At 43.1% G+C, this 21,796-nt stretch overlaps 1 protein-coding gene and 1 non-coding gene across 2 annotated transcripts in view; both read left to right on the top strand.

Moving 5' to 3' along the window:
• GRIP1 (glutamate receptor interacting protein 1) overlaps window positions 1-21,796 on the top strand; it is a 766,103-nt gene that overhangs the window by 10,366 nt on the left and 733,941 nt on the right. The gene's annotated exons all lie outside the window — the stretch shown is intronic.
• On the top strand, window positions 777-857 carry MIR9808 (microRNA mir-9808). The gene has a single exon (NR_128493.1). It is a non-coding gene; the product is annotated as a microRNA mir-9808 (primary transcript).

Genomic DNA, 21,796 nt, shown 5'->3' with positions numbered 1-21,796 from the left:
AGCTGGGGTTGGGAAGCAGTGTTCAGAACGATGGGTGCTTATGAGTGTAAAAGTGGACATATTACTTTTGAAATATACACAGGAAATGTAATTTATTTTCTGTAGCTGCTTTCACCTTGCCTTCAAGATCCCATTCCCACTGAAGATGGAGAACACCTGATCTTGTCCACTAAGCACACACTGGTCTCCAGTTTAAAGACTCTTTGATGATTTCTCTCATTTCTCAAGGGTTTTCCTTCCCTCATTCCGTTTCCAAGATAACATTCAGGTGAACGGGAAAGCTTTGTATCCTCATGGCTCTGGGTGAAGGGCATTTTACTCATTGTGTAACCCTCACTGCATCCAGTGCTCTGGAGTTGGCATACTGGTGACTGGGCATCATGCCCTGGTATCCACTGAAATGAGACTGTTCCCATTTGGTCTTTGAATGTCATCCTGGCAGCTGATTTGGGCTTCCTGGACCTTGCTATTGAATCTGGTTGTAAGAACTTACAGTCTGTGACTTTTTCCAAAACCCATGTCTTTTCTAGATTCCGCTACTGCCAGCATTTCTGTATTCCTCCTGGCACCCAGGGAACACAGCAGTTTTCCATGAATCATGATGGACTTTGTGGGATCTTGGGAGATGCCATCATCCCTACCTGTCTTATGGTACCTTCTGTAGATACTGCCACTGTATTGTTCCAGTGCCACCTTGAATTCTGCCTGTGCCCGCTAAGGGACCTTCCTGCTGGAATGATCTTTGGTCAGAATGTTCACTAATGTCCTTAAGACTATGCAGGTGTTAGTCTTCCTCTCCTTTTGTACCTGTCAACAAGTTTTGACTCCTTGCAGGGTGTCGGATACTTACACCTGATCTTCTATCTGCCCCTCCCTTCCTTTTTCTTCTTTCTTTGCTGTCCCAGAGATCTAGAATGGCTTAAATGACTTGAAAACTTGGAAGGTTTAGGGGTCAGATGATTGAATACATGATATAAGGGAAGAGTCCTATCATCATGAGATGGGGACCTTTCCCTTAGATCTGAACATCAGGAAGAAAGAAGTAGAGAACTGTTGAACAACCCAGAAATAACACAGCTTGAAGCTGACAAGTAATTTTGACCAATACCTTCTCCTGGTTTACTTGTTACACAGATCTTTCTCATTTAATACTTTTATTAGAAATCTGCGCTTTGTAGTTTGTCAGCAAATGTGTGAACATGAGAAATGACATATTTCTTCTTTGCGTGGTTGGCTATGTGATTGCAGTGTATGCTTTCTATTAGACATTGATGTATTTTTTATTTTAATTAAATGAATTTATTTATTGTCCATGCCCACAGCATGCAGAAGTCCCCAGGCCAGAGATCTAACCTGTGCCACAGCAGTAACCTAATTCTTAACCTGCTGTGCCACCAAGGAACTCCCTAGATATTGATGTATTTTAAAGGTTTACGTTTTTGAATAAAGATGTTTAGAAGAGATCACCAGCTATACTCAACACTTTTTGTATGAATTGATATTAGAATTAAGAAATAGAAATTTTTATTGGTGATGTGTTTATTTCTTTAGCCTTCACAGTTGTTGAATGTAACAGACAATATGAAAATTTAATGGAGTTGCACAGCATAAATTACTAAAGTTTATATCTTTTTTAGGTATATAACTTTCTCATTATTTGAGAAAAATATGATGAAAGTAGGTTTCACCTATTAGCACGTTAAAAAATAAAACAGTGGAAAATAACATGAGTAAACTTCAGATAATAAAGTAGTTTTTTTTGTTTGTGTATTCTAGTATTTAATCTGTAAATAGGTTTCCTCCTGATACCTTCTGATTTCAAGTGTTCCTCTTGTTACCAATATTTATAAGTTCTATAGAAAAAGACTGGGATGAGTACACTAATATCCTCAACTTAGATCATCATAAGGATCTCTCCCTTGTCCTCTTAGTTCTCAGGATTGTTGATTACAAAAGAGTGGCATTTAAAATTAGATTTTTCAGGAGTTCCCGTTGTGGCTCAGTGGTTAGCGAATCCGACTAGGAACCATGAGGTTGCGGGTTCAATTCCTGGCCTTGTTCAGTGGGTCAAGGATCTGGCATTGCCTTGAGCTGTGGTGAAGGTCTCAGACACTGCTCGGATCTGGCGTTGCTGTGGCTCTGGCATAGGCCGGCAGCTACAGCTCCGATTGGACCCCTAGCCTGAAATCTCCATATGCCGTGGGTGCAGCCCTCGAGAAGATGAAAAAAAAAGACAAAAAAAAAAAAAAAAAAAAAAGAAATTAGATTTTTCAGATGAATTTGAGTGTTTGTTTTTAAATATGTACTTTTCCAGTAATGTGCAGAGCACATTTTCATTAAATGAAAACCTTGAACAAGGGAATGTAAATTTAGTTTCTTTGTTACTATTTCCCTTTCCCGCCTATAATTTTAGTTAGGAGGATGAAAATTTGCCAGGCTATAGAGTTCCCGTTTTGGCTCCATGGTTAACGAATTCGACTAGGAACCATGAGGTTGCAGGTTCAAGCCCTGGCCTCACTCAGTGGATTAAGGATCCCGTGTTGCCGTGAGCTGTGGTGTAGGTTGCAGATGCGGCCGGGATCCTGCGTTGCTGTGGCTGGCTCTGGCGTAGGCCAGCGGCTACAGCTCCTATGGGAACCTCTGTATGCCATGGGAGTGGCCCTAAAAAAAAAAAAAAAAAAACTTTGCCAGGCTAGAATCAGACACCTGTAGTGCTGTATCAACTAAGGAAGTGCCTCATCTGGCTTTCTAGTGAGCTGGAATGCCAACAAACAGACACACACGCACACACACACACACACACACACACACACACACACACACACACACAAGAGCAGTCCTAGTTTTTTCACCAACATCATAAAAAATTATCAAGTGTGATCTGGGCTCTGCGTTCAGTGACTGCATTTACTCAAAGCCGTACCCTCCTAGCCCCTATTGCTCAAACTGCAAAAGGAGGGAGGGCTGTGTCTTCATCTGCTTGGGTTGCCATAACCACGTACTCAGGCTGGGGACAGAAATGTATGTTCTTACAGTTCCGGAGGCCGGGAGTCCTTGATCCTGGTATCAGCAGGGGTGATTCTGGTGAGGGCTGTCCTCTGGGGTGGCCCTGGCTGCCTTCTCACTGGCTTGTCACTTGCCACCTTCCCTGGGAGCGAGCGTGAGGTCCTGGGGGAGTGGGGGGTGGAGCGAGCTCTACTGTGTCCTCTCTAGGGACACGCATCCTGTGGGATCACGACCCCCCTTTTAGGATCTCCTTTAACCTTAAAGACTCCTTGGGAGCCCCATCTCAGGTACAGTCACACTGAGGGCGAGGGGCTCCTGGGGGTTGAGAGGGATGCAGAGATACAAATATTCCGTCCATAACGGGCAGGCACAGGAGATGAATCAGCGGTTTAGATAGTGTTCCTATACATTTTATCTTTCAGAGTCTGGAAGGCCCCCCTTTTGAGCAGAAGCTGACATGCTCATTACGGCCTCTGTGCTGTCTCAGGTGGTGGCCGTTTTCTCTCACACACCTCTGGAGAAGGCTGTCTTCACTACTTCCAGACTGTTCTTCCCTCCTTCCTAAAAATTCCGAATTTTGACTCTCATGCCATCAGACCACCCAAACCACAGTTTCTCCAGTTGCAGTCACTTCCTGCAGTCTTTGACCATTTTATTTTTAATTTTTTTATTTGTTTTGTCTTTTGTGTTTTTAGGGCTGCCTCTGTGGCATATGGAGGTTCTCAGGCTAGGGGTCCAATTGGAGCTGTAGCTGCCAGCAAACACCTCAGCCACAGCAATACAGGATCTGAGCCACGTCTGTGACCTGCACCACAGCTCACGGCAACGCTGGATCCTTAACCCACTGAGTGGGGCCAGGGATCGAACCCACATCCTCATGGATACCAGTTGGGTTTGTTAACCACTGAGCCACAACAGAAACTCCCTTTGACCATTTTAACTCTGCCACACGATTACTTGTTCTAGTTCTACCTCTGCCATAATTCGTGTGATTTTAAATACCCATAAAAACTGTCCCTCGGTTTCTTCAGTTCTCTATCCTCTGTCCTCTTTTTTCAATTGTTATAGCTCCACATGGCCACAGCCTAGACAGGTAGTGAGGTCTGGGGGCCTCTGGGACTCCCTAATATGCTTTCAGAGGGTGTCTCATTTCCATAACAACATTCAGACATTAATTGCCTTTTGAACGTTATCTTTTTTGCTTTTTAGGGCCACTCCTGCGGCCTATGGAAGGTCCCAGGCTTGGGGTTGAAATGGAGCTGCAGCTGCTGGTCTCCACCAGAGCCACAGCAATGCAGGATCTAAGCCATGTCTGTGACCTACACCACGCTCATGGCAACGCTGGATCCTTCACTTACGGAGTGAGGCCGGGGATGGAGCTTGCATCCTCATGGATGCTAGTTGGGTTCGTAACCTGCTGAGCCACAACAGCAATTCCTGCCTTTTCCACTTTAATTCTCAGCGCACAGTATAGTTTTCAGAGGTTAGATGCAATGAATGTCTTCATTTTGGCAGCTAATGGAAAGGTATGTATACTTGTGTATTCTTATGTTTAAATTTTTTTCTGTTTTAATTTTAATGTGGTAAATATAAATAGGCCTAACCCACATAACCACAAACTTTTTGGAGTGCTGACTAATTTTTAAGAAAGTTGTGGAGTTCCCTTGTGGCTCAGTGGATTAAGAATCCAGCATTGTCGCTTCTCTGACTCTGATTACCGCTGTGGTGCAGGTTCAATCCCAGGCCCAGGAACTTTTACATGCCACGGGTGCAGCCCCCCAAACCAAACCAAACCGAGAATGTTGTAAAGCCATCCTGAGACCAGTGTGTTTGAGAACTGCTGCCCTCAGCCTTGTCCTTGCCAATGTGCCCCCGCTTCCCACTTAGTCAGATCTCAGGAATCCTGCTCTCCAGTCAGTACCTAGCCTTCTAACTCAGCCTCTGCGATCCTGACTCCAATAATCCTTCAATCCCACTCAGACTTAAAACCCACTGAACCTAGCTGCTTTTTGCTATTCTATACCCCTCTCACCTCCTCATTTCCCTTCTCCCCAACTTCAGGTCCTTCATATCTCATATAATCAGTCTCTTGGGTATATTCTTTTTTTGTTGTCTCTTTTTTTTGTGGGGGGTATATATGGAGGTTTCCAGGCTAGGGGGTCAAATCAGAGCTGTAGCTAATGGACTACACCACAGCCACAGCAAAAATGGGATATGAGCTGCGTCTCTGACCTATACCACAGCTCATGGCAATGCCGGATCCTTAACCCACTGAGCAAGGCCAGGGATTGAACCTGTGTCCTCGTGGATGCTAGTCAGATGCGTTTCCGCTGAGCCACGAGGGGACCTTCTTCGGTATACTCTTAATGTCTTCTTCCCTCTTTCATGCGGTAGGACTCACTTGGAACACCTGGTCAGACCCAACTCTCTACCACTGTGATTTTTGCCTATGCAGTTAAATATGGTTGGAGAAAAACACTCAGCCAGGCTTTCTGGTTTCACTTTATTGTCAAGGTTGCTACTCTCAAATGGGCCTTTAGCGCTACTGGATTATCCAGCTACATTTCCTTGGTCCATTCATTGATGCCTCCACTCTCCTAGATGACTGATAGCTCCTACTCTCTCCTCCCTCTTCAAATCTTCACCTCCTCTGCTCCCATTCTGACTCTTTGTTAGAGACGTTGCTTCTTCTTTCACTTAGGAAATAGAAGCAGTCAAAAGAGAACTTCTTGCATCTGTGTCCATGTCATCTGTCTTCACGCCTGCTACTGTGGTGGACCTGAGTGCTCTGATTCAAGGCCAGCCTTCCACTTGTGCACCAGATCCCATTCTCTCTAGTGCTCCCGCTGGGATGTGGCTCCAGTGTATTTCCTGTCCCTCTAGCATTCTTTGCCATTCAACCGTGATGGTATTTCACTACTTTATTTTATTTTTCTGTCTTTTTGTCTTTTCTTGGGCTGCACCCACGGCATATGGAGGTTCCCAGGCTAGAGGTTGAGTCAGAGCTGTAGCTGCTGACCTATGCCAGAGCCACAGCAACTTGGGATCCGAGCTGCGTCTGCGACCTACACCACAGCTCACAGCAATGCCGGATCCTTAACCCACTGAGTGAGTCCAGGGATCGAACCCTCAACCTCATGGTTCCTAGTCGGATTCGTTAACCACTGAGCCACGATGGGAGCTCCTATTTCACCTACTTTAAAAAGCAATCCTCTCTTGACTCCCACTCCCTCTAGTTACCACTCCACTTTTCTGCTCTTAATGGCAGCATCCCTTCAGAGATTTTTCTGTAGTCACTCTTTGATAGTTCTCTTATTCACTCTTGAACCTAGTCCAGTCCAGTGTTTGTGTGCTGGTCTGTCTCCTTCTACCAAGATGATCGGTGACCCCCACCATGTTGTTAAACCTACCGGCTAATTCTCAATCACGTGTTACCTGACTAGTCAGGAGCATTTGAGATAATTAACTACTTTCCTTCTGGAAAGACTTTGTCCACTTGGCCTCGAGGCTCTCACATTGTCCTACTTCTTCCTTCCTCACTGGCTGCTTCCTCTGGGTCTCTTTTGGGGGTTTCTCCTTATGTCCCCAAGCATTTGGTCTTTGTGCCTCCTCTTCTTTCATGCTCTCCTTTAGTCTCATCAACATGTGATACTTCCTAATTTTGTATCTCCAAGCTGCTCCTTTTCCTGAAGGCTGGGCTTCCCTGTTCATAGGACTTTCAGCATCTTCATGTGAACAGTTAACCGGTAGGCAGCTTACCTGACATGTCTGAATCAAGCTCCTGTTTTTGTCCTTCAAACACGTTCCTTTCTTGTATTCCCCAGGTTTGTAAGTGGTGCACTCACCCCACTCCTTGATCATGTCAAGTATCTTCCTGGGATCCTCTGTTTCTCTCATACTCCACATCCAGTCTTTCAGAAAACATGGAATATATTGAGAATCTGATCATTGTAGTTGATCTTTTTTTTTGTCTTTTTAGGGCCACACCTGCGGCATATGGAGGTTCCCAGGCTAGGGGTCCAATCGGAGCTGTAGCCACAGCCACAGCCATGCTGGATCTGAGCCGCTTCTGCGACCTACACCACAGCTCACAGCAACGCCAGATCCTTAACCTGCTGAGCAAGGCCAGGGACCGAACCCGCAACCTCATGGTTCCTAGTCGGATTTGTTAACCACTGAGCCATGGTGGGAACTCCTGTAGTTGATCATTGAATCTGGTCATCTACCTCTGCCATGTCTAACGCGTTCCAGCCACTGTCATCTGTATTTACCAGGATTGTTGCATTCTCCTCCCAGCTGGGTTTTCTCTTTGTCCCCTTGTCTTCTGACAACTATTTTCTGCAGCACAGCCATAGTGACCCTTTTAAAATACCTAAGATGTGCTCAAAACACTTCTGTGTCTTGCTGAGAGTAAAAGGCAAAGTTTAAGGCCCTCCCCCAGTCAGGCTTCCTGCCACCTCCTTGTCCTCATTTCCCCACACTTGCCGCCCACCCCACCCCTTGCTCTACTCCCGGCATCCTGGCCTTGGAAACACCCAGTTTGCTCCTGTCTCAGTGTCTCTCTATGCACTTGCCTCTCTCACCCGTCTTCAAGTCTTGGCGTAAATGTCACTTTCTCAGTGAGGCTATCCTTCACTACCTTATTTAAAATTGCAGCCTCCCCAATACTTCTTCCCTCTCTCCCTCTTGCTTTCATTTTTTTCCATTGCACCCTAGGACATACAGTTTCTTTTACTTATGTATATGGATGTTGTATATGCCTGTTGCTTATTATTAAGGGAGGCTCCACGAAGGCAGGAATCTTATCTCTATTGTTAATACTTTGTCCTTAGCAGATGGAAGAGCGCTTGGCTCATAATAGGTGCTCAGTAAATACCCGTTGAATGAATTGAGGTTCCAGGGGAGTGGCACTAAGAAAGCAAGAGAGAGAGTTTTCAGATGATGGAGTGGCTATGTTCACATTTACATTTCCCATTGCTTTCAGGGTTTCCCTCCGAACTTTAAGCAGCTTGGGTCCCCTGGAGGGAGAACCAGGAGTCACTAGTACCATATCATTCCTGGCCTCCCCTTTGAGGGTGAAAAAGAACTGGGGACCTGCAGAGACTACTTCAGCCCCAAGAGAGGAAGATAGCAGACGAGTAGAGAGGTTCCCTTGCATCCTGGCAAGCCATGGGCAGGGCCTTGAAAAGCGTTCTTTAACATCATAAAGCTACAACTATTTTCTGCTGGAATATACCTCTCTTGATGACCTCGTTGGTGTTGTAAAGCAGAAAAATGACAGGGGAATGTTTTACAGTGAAAATCTTGCGTTCCTGACTTTCTGAAATATGATTGTTGTGTCCGCAGCCATGTCACAGTCTGCTTTGTGTCCACCCTCCCTGCCACGGGGCAAGGCATGGTGTAGACATTGTGTATTTGTGAACTGAATGAATGGGACAGCGTGAGCTGGCATTACGAAAAATCATGGTGGGAAAGAAACAAGCCTCTGCTCATGGTTTCCAGAGGCAGAAACCGTGTCCAAGGCAAGAGTGGAGTATCTCGCCACCTCGGACCAGGACATATCGTGGGGTGATATCATGCCGTTGCTTTAAGTGAAGAAGTAATTTTTGTTTTTGTTATATGTGGCATTCGAAGATGTTGTGCCAAGGGCAAGGTGTTTTTTTAAAAAAACAAATCTGAATAGTTTACACATTTCCCTGTCTATACTTTTTTTTTTTCCTTTCTTGTTTTATGGAAGGGCAGTAAAGGCGGTAGCTTTCTATCAGCCTCCTTCTGGCCCTGGATAAGCCCAGTTGGTCTTACCAAGTATATACGAACATGCCAGTAAAATGAAGATTAGTCTATTTTGCCCTAATTTTTCTAAGTTAATTCATTGTACTCCAATGGAGTGAAAAAAAAAAAAGGCCTTTAATTGAATAATTTATTATGTCATTTGTTTTTTTTTCTTAATATGGAGCACAGGAAGTAGTACTAAATCAATTTCCTTGCTTATTACTTGAAACCAAAGGGCTACATAGTTATATGGTAAACCTATTAGGGAATGTTTACGTATTTTTAGGAAAACATCTATAATGTTATTATATAGCATTATTCTTCCTTCGAAGGCTGTGATTCATATGTGCATGCACTCCTAACTAGTACATCATTTTTTCTTAGATACAGTTGATTGCATGGTGGATAATCTCAATTTCAGCATAACCATGAATCATACTTAGGTTAAGAAAACTGATTTAATGCAAGCATCCCCCCCCATCCCCCCCCCGCCACCCACCCCAAAGCACCTCTTTAACGAGTAATTTTCCCAGGCTCCTACTACATGTAATCTGTCATTTGCTTGTGCATCAGTGATTATTTATCCTTACAATATCCTTACTCTATCTTTCTAAATTCCCGAGCTATTTGCTTGGTTTCCCCCTGGTCCCCCAACATTGGAATATCAGAATAATGATCAATTCTATTACTTCCCTATGTTTTTATGTAATGCCTGGCACAAGGCGTCTCAGGCGTTTGGTAGTCACTGGTTGATTGATTAATCTAAGCCCCTACTCCTCCTGTAGACTGAAGACTCTTGAATGAATCAGAGCCCTTGCACGCATTCCTCATCAGGTCAGTTAGATTTGGGATGGATGCAATAGATGAGGAAAAAAAAAAAAACATGCAGTGATCAAAACTTTACTTTTCACAATGGGAAAACAATTTAGGAAAAGTGATTATACTGCAGGATATTTAGAGATGTGGACTTTTTGAGCCAGAATTGAATTTGAATACTAACTCCTAACACTGACTGGCTCTGTGGACAAATTATTTGCCTCTCAATTTTTTTTTTCTTTTTTTTTTTTTTTTTGTAAAAGGACCATAACAACAGTTACCCTGCAATGTTGTAGCGGATTTTAAAAGTAGCTGTAAAAATACCTGTCAGTACAATCTAGAGGAGTGTACTAATTACATGATCCTATACAAGACAAATCCACGTTTTTGTGTTCTGGTGGGTGATGCAGTTACCTGAGGGTTGTTTTTCAAGGTGGGTTCCAGGATGTTTGGAGGCCTCTGTGTCTTATGAGGAGCTGTTCACAAATTTCTCCCGTTAAAAGAGATATTCGGTAACTAAAAACAGGTTAAAAATATTTGAAAATGTAGTATTTCCCATCTTGGCACAGCAGAAATGAATCCTACTAGGAACCATGAGGTTGTGGGTTCTATCCCTGGCCTCACACAGTGGGTTAAGGATCTGGCATTGCTGTGGTTGTGGCCTAGGCTAGCGGCTACAGCTCCGATTAGACCCCTAGCCTGGGAACCTCCATATGCCGTGGCTGTGGCCCTAAAAAGACAAAAGACAAAAAGAAAAAATATTTGAAAATGTAAATATGGATATAACCTAGAGATGTTTCTAGGCTAATTTGTGCCAGATTCAAGGCCCTGAAGCTTGTTATAGAATTATACATATCTGGATAAAAGGACTGATTTTAAAACCACATGCCTCTGTGTATTTTGTTGCTGATTTGGGGTTCGGCCTGACATCAAGCTCTTGAATCACAATTTTCTAGTTCTCTTCCTGCCAATGACTTCATTTGAAGAAAAGCTTTGTTCAATGCAAGACTTTCAAGACACGCTAAACCAAGACAAAAACCCTAAACATACCAAGTAAACTGTTATCCTTCAGTGTAGAGAACTTGCAAAGATGTGATGACTTCAATTCTGTTTCAACCCTTCAGTTAAAGGCGTGTACAGAATACAAGTGCAAAGCAAAACAAAGCAAAAAACCCAGCAGAGCTGCTCTCTGACAAGACTGTGGCAAACCAGACCTGGAATCTGGGGGGATTCTTCTGCCAGCCCAGATCCCTTCTGCCACTGGAACCTTGTATTATTTATAGCCACTAAAAGCTGCCTGGCTTCCCATTCCACTGACAACTAGGTGTACCTCTCTGACCCCACTCTGTTCACTGTCTAGCTTGGTTCTGAGTCTCCCAAGGGAACCCTGCCTGAGAGAACTTGATTTGCTCTTCAAGTCAGCACTGGTGGCCCTTTCCACTTGGTACCCTGTCCCATTACAGTGGGGTTGGGATGTCAGGGTACACGTCTAGATGGATGCTGCACATCACTGAAATAAATCAGGAACAATGGTGCTAGTTGTAAGCCATGCCTTCCCACGTAACTCCTTGTACCATAGTGGACAGGTCATCAAGTGGAGAATTTTCAAAAATCCCTCTGCAAAGTGCACGGCCCTGCCCTCAGTAAATGAGTGTTGAAGAGCTAGGCTGTCTGGGAAGCACATGATGGGCGTGCATAGGGGTCTCAGTGCATGTTGTGGTCCAGCCCAGCTCCTGGTTGGGCTTGACACGGCCGTCAAGTCCCTCTGTTCCATCTTCAGGCTCTGCCTGGGTCCCTGCTTTTCCTGTTCCTGGTTGCTGCTGAATGCTTTTCCAGGATGCTGATGTTTACTTCTTGCCTACTCCATCACATAGCCTAAGTTCTGCCAACATCCTTGAGTGCCTCCTGCCTGGTCTGTGTCTCCTCCATCATTGGGCTTTTTCTGTGTCCCAAGTGTATACTTTGTCCAGGATCTGCCTAAATACTGATTTTAGTTTTTCACGGAGACTTATCATTTCCCTGGTTCCTTCCTTCTGTCTAGGAACCCCAGACAAACTCTGAACTCTCTATCTCTGAAAAGAGTACCTGCTGAAGTTCTCAGAGGTTTATTTATGCAGAAGTTCATTGTGCCTCTGGTATGTGGGTGCATTGAGAAAGGGTAAAGCAGTGTGAAGTGGTCTCCACATTTATTCGATCACAGGACTCTTACTGTTGGAGCATCTTGGAGGGTAATGCAGTTCAGAGCACACTCAGAGAAGCACTGCCACAGAGAGTAGGAGTGATATTTGGGGCTTGAAAGAATGTTAAGAGCAGATGTTATCCCCTTAACAACAGAAGAAGAACATCAGTGCCATAGATGTTTGATTTTGAAATTTCTTGATGTTTTCTCTGTAGTACCATAGTGTCACTCTAATTAGATTCTTTCCTCTGAATTCCGTTGTTTGGTTACTGAGTTTGCCCTTCCTGGTTGCTCTGTTCTCTCTAATTGAGCAAATTGGCTTTCGTCGAGAACCTACTATGTGTCATATGCTGTGCTAGATGCTGGAAACAAATAGGAATAAGCTAGGCCTCCTCTTGAAAAACAAATTGTAGTATAAGATGTACGTTTTATAAAAGTGCTTCTTCATCAAACCAGTTCTTTTGTTTTTCTTCTTTTCAGTCCTCAGACTTTTTTTTTTTTTTAAGCAGAGCTTTTCACTCCAAATAATAATGGATCCCCTTAGAGAAGGAATTTCTCAGCATGTTACAAAAAATAAGAAATAGAATAAGTGCATGAAAATTTAATATTTCTTTACATCAAAAACTACCATAAACAAAAGGAAAAGGCAAGTTGTAAACTAGGAAGAACATTTGCAACATAAAAGACAAACATTTATTATCCTTAATAAAATAAGCCCATAGTAACTTTTAATAAGTCATGGTCAGATGAGTAAGTGAATCAATGAGTAAATGAATTCAAAGCAATAAGGGAGAAAAGTACTGCAGTAGAAATATGAAAAAGATGTGAAGATTTGGCATCGCACACGTCACACCCTCACACACACACAAGCACAAATCCAAATATATGAAAAAAGCAAAGAAATGGAAATTAAAACAACTTTTTAATTGATCCTTCATTGATTTGATAAATGCATATGAAGCATGTTATCACTATGCTGTTAAATCCCTGTATAGTATATATTATCCAGTTCAAACAACAGTCTATATAAATGGGTATTATCACCTTCATTTTACCAATGAGCATAGGACTTAAAGACGCTAAGTCTTGTAATGAAGATTTTGGAGGCAAGATTCGAACTCATACCTGTATGCCTCTAAAGTCCATCCTCATAACTATCATATCACAGTGTTCCCACGAAGGGGAGTTCATGCTGTGGTGCAGGGGCATCCATGGCGTCTCTGCAGCACCAGGACTCAGGTTCAATCCCCGGTCCAGCACCATGGGTTTACAGGATCCCGTGTTGCCACATAGCTCACAACTGTGGCTTGGATCTGATCCCTGACCTGGGAACCACATAAGCCACAGGGCGACCAAAAAAAGGTAAAAAAAAAATATCATGAAGGGCAGTTTGATCATATGGCAAATTGTTTAAATGAAATAGAGTTAAGTAAAAAAAAAACACTACAAGGCAACGTGCAATATGATCCCACATACATTCTTTTTAAAATGGCATAGCAGGAGTTCCTGTCATGGTGCAGTGGTTAATGAATCCGACTAGGAACCATGAGGTTGCGGTTCAGTCCCTGGCCTTGCTCAGTGGGTTAAGGATCCGGCGTTGCTGTGAGCTGTGGTGTAGGTTGCAGACGCGGCTCCGGATCCCACGTTGCCGTGGCTCTGGTGTAGGCCGGCGGCTACAGCTCCGATTCGACCCCTAGCCTGAGAACCTCCATATGCCGCGGGAGCGGCCCAAGAAAAGGCAAAAAGACAAAATAAATAAATAAATAAGTAAAATAGCATAGCATAGAGCAAAATTTGCAAAGATATGTATTAAAATAGGAACAGTGCTTATCTGTAACTTTCATTTTCTTTTTGTTTATACTTTCTAATTTTTTTACAATGTATTACATTGTGTTATAAGCAACAGTATTTTAAAAATTCTATCTAAAATGTGTGTGTATATCTGTGTGTGAACGTTTTGAAATTTCTGTAAGAGAGTTAACAGAAAACCAAGTTTTTTTTGTAAAAGAAGATGAAAGAGGAAACATCCAGGGCATGGAAGAACATGGCTACTGGTGCAGGGCAGACCGGGTGACTGAGTAAATTGGTAAATGATATGGCAAGACAGCTCAGAAAACAGGAAATATGCATGTCTAATACATATTTGGAGAAATAGTATATGTAGTGAAAGATCTACAAGTCTTTATGAGATAAATTTTTGCCTTATGAGATCAAAAGGAGTGCTGAAAATAGATACTCCAAAGGTACCTCTTTGGTGAAAGCAATTTGATGATAGGTATCAGAAGTCTTAAAGTTGTTTGTACAAGCCTTGACCCAGTAATTCAACTTCTGGAATTTGATCCCAAGTAAATAATCCTAAATCCTGAAAAATCTTTATGCACAAAGATGCATGGTATTACCCATGATAGTGAAAAATTGAGAACCTAAATGTGCAGAACTAAGGTCATGGGGCGATAAATGATAGTATAAATCATTCGTGGATTATTTTATTCCGCCAATATCCAGCCGCTGCTTCAGTGCAGAGGACGTAGCCATGGACAAGACCTTTTCTCCAAATGATTTTTAAAAAGAGCATTTCCATACCATGGGAAACGCTGACTTTTTAAATGTTAGGTGTAAAAGTAAGATATTAAATGGCAAGTATGTTGACCTCAACCATGTGAAAAATAAATGGAAAAAAGCTGGAAAGGAAGTGCATGAAAATATTAACAGTTATCTTGCTATCGGACTGTGGATTTTTTTCTTTACATTTTTCACGATGTTCCCAATTTTCTACAATAAAAATATATTGGTTTTTAAGTTAGAAAAATAAATGTAAAACTTAATTGCCATTATTTATTATATGTTTGCAGTACTCTCTTTAAATAGGAAAATAGGAACTTATGTCCAAGCTATGATGGGAATTTAATAGATCTAATTAAAACTACCAGAATTTGTGGTTTTATTGAGCTCCTCAAACATCTTTGGTTTTACTGATATGTTTAAAAGCCTTTAAGATGCTACTTTCATTAAAATACTTCTGTAGTAAATGGTAATTGTGTATCGAATAGATAAAAACTTAAAATCAACGGATCAAAAAGTCCAACACAATGTCAATTTGATTAGGTAAATGCAAATTTAACAGCCTAGTAATTCTTTAGTCTTCTTATTTCGCATGCCATAAAGAGTGCAATAATATAATTAAAATTGTGAAAATGGCTATTTAGGATAATGGTGTGGTTTTTTTTTCCCCTTTCCTCTTTTAAAGTAAGATGAGGGAATTTAAGTTTCCACTCAAGCGTTATTTCCTATAGTAAAGGATCCCACTACTGTGATTCTAAGTAAACTTTAATTATGTTCCATATTTACACATAAATTTATTTTGTGTAATTGGTTTGTGTTTTGAAATGTTTCAGATAGCGTCCCTTAAGTTTAGGCACTGTTTTTACACTGTGTTTGAAAATTGGGTTTGAATGAAAAATGAAGATATTTTCAATTTAATTTAAAATTAGGAAAGAGTTCAATGATGGCTTCAGATGTTGAGTGAAGGTCAGGATGTTCTCTATTTTAGTTGTACCAGAATTTATTATGTCCGATGTAAACGAACCATAAGATTTAAAACTCAGAGCTCAACCTTACTGGAAGTAGCCTGAAATTCAGTCCTGTTAGAGTTTAGAGTTAGTCATACGGCATAAAGCCTGGTTAGCGAGAGTGTCAGGAATCTTGGGTAGACCAGAAGCTCTGAGGACTGGATACTTGCTCTTTCACATGAGATTCCGTGGAGACGGGAGGGCTGAGCATGGAGGCGCTCTGTCTCCACAGCCCCTGCTCCCTGCACCATATGGCATGCATCCTGCCTCTTCCAGTGGGGCTGGAGGTGAAGAGTGTTGGCTTTGACTTGGAGGCTGAACCGAGGTGGGAAGCCGAGGGCAGTGGAGAGAGCTCAGCTTGCTTTCTTTCTGCTTTCAGCAGATGATTCCATGGCTGCTGCCCCTCTGCCTCCATCTCTTCTCTGGGGAGTGCTCTTCCTTCCAGGGAGCTGAGTAAAGACAGCCTCCTGGCCAGGGTGTGCTTCACACGTCAAAATGGGTATCTCAGAACTGGGAAGTTAGTTGCAAGTTTTAGGTGAATGTTCCCCTAATGAGCAGTCCACTGCACAGGCCCGGCCAGCGTGGGTGCAGTCTCCCTCTACTTGGTGCAGGTCTGGTGGCTGTGCCCTGGCTGGTGCTGATAGTGCTGGCCTCCCTGTCATGGTCACCATTGTGTGATTGGTGTTGGTGATCGATCATCCGGTGTGAAGTGTCAGTTGTGCAAGTCCAGCCTCCAAACTGAGTAGTCTGGACTGCCCCACTATCCTACAGGCATCTTTGTCTCAGTCTTTTCTTTTTTGTGGCCACACCCACTGGTACATGGAAGTTCCAGGGCTAGGGATTGAACTGTGCCATAGTGATCCAAGCTGCGGCAGTGACAACACCAGGTCCTTAACCTGCTGATCCACAAGAGAGCTCCAACCTCAGTCTTTTTCTTTTCTTTCTTTTGTTATTATTATTATTTTTTTAGGGCTGCACCTGCGGCATATGGAAGTTCCAAGGCTAGGCATTGAATCAGAGCTGTAGCTGCCAGCATATGCCACAGCCACAGCAACGCCAGATCCAAGCCATGTCTGTGACCTACACCACGCGCAGCTCATGGCAACGCTGGATCCTTAACCCACTGAGCCAGGCCAGGGCTTGAACCTGCACCCTCACGGATCATACTAGTTGGGTTCATAACCTGCTGAGCTGCAGTGGGAACTCCTCAGTTTTTCTTAATGGAGCTACAACTGTGAGTTGAAATTGGAGACTAATTCCTTCATGTGCTAGGCACTCCATTAGCTCTCTTCCCATTGTAGGATTTGTCTTCCCCATACCGAGATGGTGGGCAGGGGACTTCCTTTCCCTTTAGGGAACCGAGATAAGAGGACACAGCCTTTTGGATGGCCCTTACAGGAAAGCTGCAGCCTGCAACAGACATGTGAGGTTGTAAGAGTAACACAGCAGAAAGAAAAATTTCTCAAGTAACATGGCATTTCTTGTTAACATATTTGGGTTCTAAGCAGTAGCATGATCTGGAATTTCCTGCTAACTCAAATCTCAGCAAAAGTGGATGTAGGACCTCTTTCTTCTTCTGTTATTCTGTCTGTCTCTCCCTCCCATCCATTTCCCTGTTACCCTCTCTCTCCCTTGACACAGGGTCAGCAGTAGTTTGCTTGATAATTAATTTAAGGGAAAAGAGTTCCTGTTGTGGTGCAGCAGAAACAAATCTGGCTAGGAACCATGAGGTTGCGGGTTCCATCCCTGGCCCTGCTCAGTGAGTTAAGGATCTCGCGTTGCCGTGAGCTGTGGTGTAGGTTGCAGACGCAGCTTGGATCCTGTGGTGCTCTGGCTGTGGCGTAGGCCAGTGGCTACAGCTCTGATTAGACCCCTAGCCTGGGAACCTCCATGTTGCTGCAGGTGCGGCCCTAAAAAGACAAAAGACAAAAAAAAAAAAAAAAAAAATCAGAGAATAAAATGGCTCATTCTTCCCAGTCATCTTGACTTTTTTCTTTCCTAAACAGTGTTATTTTAAATCTCATCTCCCTGGAGCTGTTTGATTTTCTTCATGGGCAGAGCCAAGGTAGGGTTGACAGCACAGACCTAGAGAAGGGCAGCTTCCATTAAATTCTGGCTCTGCCATTTATTAGCTGTATGACCTCAGGCAAGCCTTTTAATTCTTCTGTGCCTCAGTTTGCTAGTAGTTGAAGTGGAGATCATTACAATACTATCCTCATCTGGTTATTGTGAGGATTAAAGGACCTAACATCCATAAAACTCTTAGAGCATAGGAGGTATTCAGTAAAACTTACCCGTCTTGGCCATCTTAGACCCTCCTTCTGGATTAGCACACGCAAAAAGCATTTAAGAATGATGTCTTCGGGGCATGGATTTTGTTGTAGAATTCTTTGAGGTTTTTTTTTTTTTTTTTTTAAACATAGAATAGTATATTACATGACTCTGGATTAGAATCTGTTTAAATTCTAAAACAGAAACATTATGACAGGCACTAGAGGAGAAATAGAAGTAGCTGGTGTCAGCTTGAACACAGCCGAATGAGATAAAGAGCAGTTGTGATACACACAGTGCATCCTGGGAATCAATGGGAGTTTTACAGTAATTATGATTATGACAACAGTCGTATGAGATTTTCACAGGAGCATTTTATTTCAAAGATTTTTGAAGGGAATGTACAGTCACTTAGAAAAAGCAGTATGCAAAACTTTTAATCACTTTAATTTTTCTATCGAAGGTGAACCCGAAAATGGCTGAGAGTTTTAATAATTCCAGATCAATAAGTGGTAAATCCGAGCAGCTTAATTTCCGATTTACCCCTTTAGTATCTACAAATCCTCCTTCTCTTAAGATGTGAGCAATTTGCATGTGAAATTCAAGAGAAAAGGTCTCTGGATTAAATCCCTTAGGAGAGTGTAACAGGATTTCCTTCTGCAAAGATATTTAACTGATTGAAGAAATGCCCCTACTGCTCAGCTCCCCACCCCCCCCCCCAGAACAAACTGATGGGAATAGCTCTGGGGAGAAATTGGAAGTGTCTTGAGCTTTTTGTCTAAGCATTGATATGTTCTTCCAGTTCTTTTAGAGTTGAATATTCAGAATTAATAGGCAAATCTCTTTAAGATAAAACGCACCCTCTATTATAACAGGTTTTCTCAGGGTCACTCTTGCCTGTGGGTGGAGTGGGCTCTAAATAAGGTGTTCCCATTCAGTGGCTGAGAGATGCCTTTGAATTCCCTCCAGATGGCTTCTTTATCTATTCACTGTTTGAAATGCCACCATAGAGTCTCCCTTTAAAAAAAAAAAAAAAGGATCCGGCGTTGCTGTGAGCTGTGGTGTAGGCTGGTGGCTACAGCTCCGATTAGACCCCTAGCCTCGGAACCTCCATATGCCACGGGAGCGGCCCTAGAAAAGACAAAAAGACAAAAACAAAACCAAAAAACTTCAAGTTTCTTGTCTTCCGCAAATGCACATATTGCGGGCATAACTAAATAATCAGTTCCGTTCAGCCTTAAGTAATGTATTAGTGAGTTTGTGGACTCTTTTCTGGATTATGGGGATTTTGTCTGGCTTTCAATAGTACTGAGTATGGAGGGCGCACCATGATTCTTGGTTGGTGGAAGAAGGGGTGTCAGGTAAGAAGGTTGTGCTTCTCACTCCCCTGGACTGTGACAGTGAGGGGTACCTAAAAGAAAATCAGGGTGGCCAGGAGCCACCTGTCACCTGCCTCTTTCTTTTCCTCTGGGATAGGTCTGTTTTTTGGATCCTTGAGTAAACAGTGAAAACACCCTCTGTGTCTCAAAACTTTTCATTGTATCTCTTTCAAGAAGGCCTGATGTATTTTGCTTTGGGTTAGGAACTTAGGATCCCTCTCCCATGTCCTCTGAGAAGATGTCTGAGGACCAGATACCTGTAGTTTTAGTGAGAACAGGAAGATTTTCAAATCTTCCCAGGTTCTCACAGTAGACTTTAGGACTTTTCCCAGTGTTGAGCCATTCCTCCCAGCAGCAGACTCCAGGAGGCTATTCTATGTAATAAAACTGAATACTTAATGTGTGGCCCTTAGGAGAACGAGAACCAATGAGAGGAGGAGTCTATGTGTATCAGTTTCAGCCGCAGCAGTAGACCTGCAAGGGCTCTCAGAGGCCTGCCCTCTTGGCTGCCGACCCCGGCACCTGCAGAGCCAGCCTTGGCCTCTTGTCAGTGGACAGCACACACCTGCTAGCCTTCATCTCCCCATGCTAGTGAGGCCATTTAAAGCCAAGACAGCAGGCAGATGGCCCTGCCCTGGGATCCTTTGTCATTCCAAAGTGTGCTGTCATGTGGATAAGTCCATTTGTCCCCTCGTGAGGTTCTACTTTGCCTGTTTCCTTGCAACTTGCCTGAGAGATGTGTTCTTCTCCACATCATTCCTCTGGACACTGACCCTTTCCTTCTCACTCATACTTAAGGGTCTAAGCCTTTGTGCTTTGCCTTGTCCCAGCTCCTGTTGCTCAGACTTCACTTAAACCCTCACAGTTCACAGTCATGATACACCCCCTGCCCATCGAAACATTAGTCTTCCAACCTGGTGCCACCCTAATTGTTCTCACCACTGAATTGTCCTCAGTCCTGGCCTCCAGACCACCTGCAAGCTGGCTGTCAAGTAGTTATGTTTCTGATGATTAATGAAGTAAAGGCATGTAAAGCCAAAATACTGGATTGGAGACCGGAAATTTAGGACATGCAAACCATCAGACATGACCAAGGAGAGAAATAAAATGCCTGGCAGAGAAATAAAGATATTTATATCCTGTGAATTGAAATAGAGTAAAATTACAGGGTTTTGAGATATCCTTTGACCCTTTGCTAAAGACAAATATGAAGAGAGACTGAAAAATTCCACACTTCAAAGACATGAAGCTGATTTATTACTTTTCACAGAAAAAGAGGTTTCATTTTATGATAGTTGTATGAGCAAGACCCAGATCATAGAAGTGTATGCCTACAAAGTCAGGAGGCAGTAAATGAATAATCATGTTGTTAGCATCACTCTAGGTTTATATGCTCGGAAGGAGCTTACAGTATAACATAAATACAACGGTAAGATACATAAAACAATTTATTTACTAATTGCATGTCTTCTTTTGCTGGGTCTTGTCTTCCTTAAAATTTCTTATAAAAAGCCAGAAATATTAAAGTTGTTCAGTTTATTTGCCAATTCCTAGGAATGGGTCCAAATGGATCTTTTGCTACCAAGTCATTCTTGGATGCTGGGTGAACTTCTTGGGGACACTTACTTGGGCGTCTGGTTTGGTTGATGATTTTCCAGTTCTTGGAGGATTTGGAGAAGTTTCCTGTCTCCTTGCAGTTGAAATTAGAGGATGACCAGTGTATTTGTCTTAATAGTATAATAATGATGCTGATTAGAATAATGATAGCCATTGTATTAGTCCAGGCTCTCCATATATGTATGAGGACACAGAGAGAGAGGCGGGGTGGTTGTGGGAGAGAGAAGGAGAAAGAGAAATTGATATATTTTACGGAATTGGGTCACACGATTTTGGAAACCTGGCAAGTCCAAAATCTGATGGTGAAGGCTGGCAGGCTGGAGACTTAGTCAAGAGCTGCAGTTTGGGTCCAGGGGGAGTCTGCTGGCAGAAGTCCTTCCTGCTGGGGAAGGTCAGTCTTTGTTCTGTTAAGGCCTTCAACTGTTTGGATGAGGCCCATGCACACTATGGAGGGGAAAGTGCTTTACTTAGAGTCTACTGATTTCAAGTTTTCTCAGCCAAAAACCCTCATCAAAGAAACATCCAGAATGTTTGACCAAGTATCTGGGCACTGCGGCCAAGCCAAGTGGACACAGAAAATCAACCTTCTTTGAGCATTATCTTGAGGGCCCGTTCTTTCCAAGCCTTATCTCATTCAAGGGTCTTATTAACTCCACCTCTTGGGCATCACAGCGAAGGACAAGGAGGAGCCGTCACCTGCACATGGCACACAGGTGGTAAGCGGTGGAGCAGCAGTTTCCTACCTCTCTCCTTAAACATGAAAACGACAGTTGGGTGAGACCTCTTGGGGTCCTGTGAAGGGACATCTAAATTGAGTTCTCGAGAACTCTCTGTGAGAGCAAATTGTTTATTCACTGACTGAAGTTGTGACTCATTTCCACCACAGTGATCAAAATAGGGACTTCTGTCTTTGTGGGAAGGATCCTAGGGTGAGGCCTAGAAAGATCCCTTGAAAATGTTGACAGACAAAGAAACATAATTTGGGACTGGTGTATTTTGGAGTTGTCGCTGTGACACAGTGGATTAAGAATCCTTGCTCTAGTGGTTTGGGTCACGGTGGAGGCATGGGTGTGCTCCCTGGCCCGGTGAAGTGGGTTAAAGGATCCAGCATTGCCATAGCTGTGGCATAGATCACAGCCGAGGCTTGGATTCAGTCCCTGGCCTGGGAACTTCCAGATGCTGAAAAA

Source organism: Sus scrofa, chromosome 5, assembly GCF_054392235.1.
Source record: "Sus scrofa isolate SSC_HxYL_T2T_F1_AM1 chromosome 5, Sscrofa_HxYL_maternal_Yorkshire_Landrace_v2.0, whole genome shotgun sequence".
In the NCBI taxonomy this organism is placed as follows: Eukaryota; Metazoa; Chordata; class Mammalia; order Artiodactyla; family Suidae; genus Sus; species Sus scrofa.
This window is presented reverse-complemented; position numbering and strand designations above follow the sequence as displayed.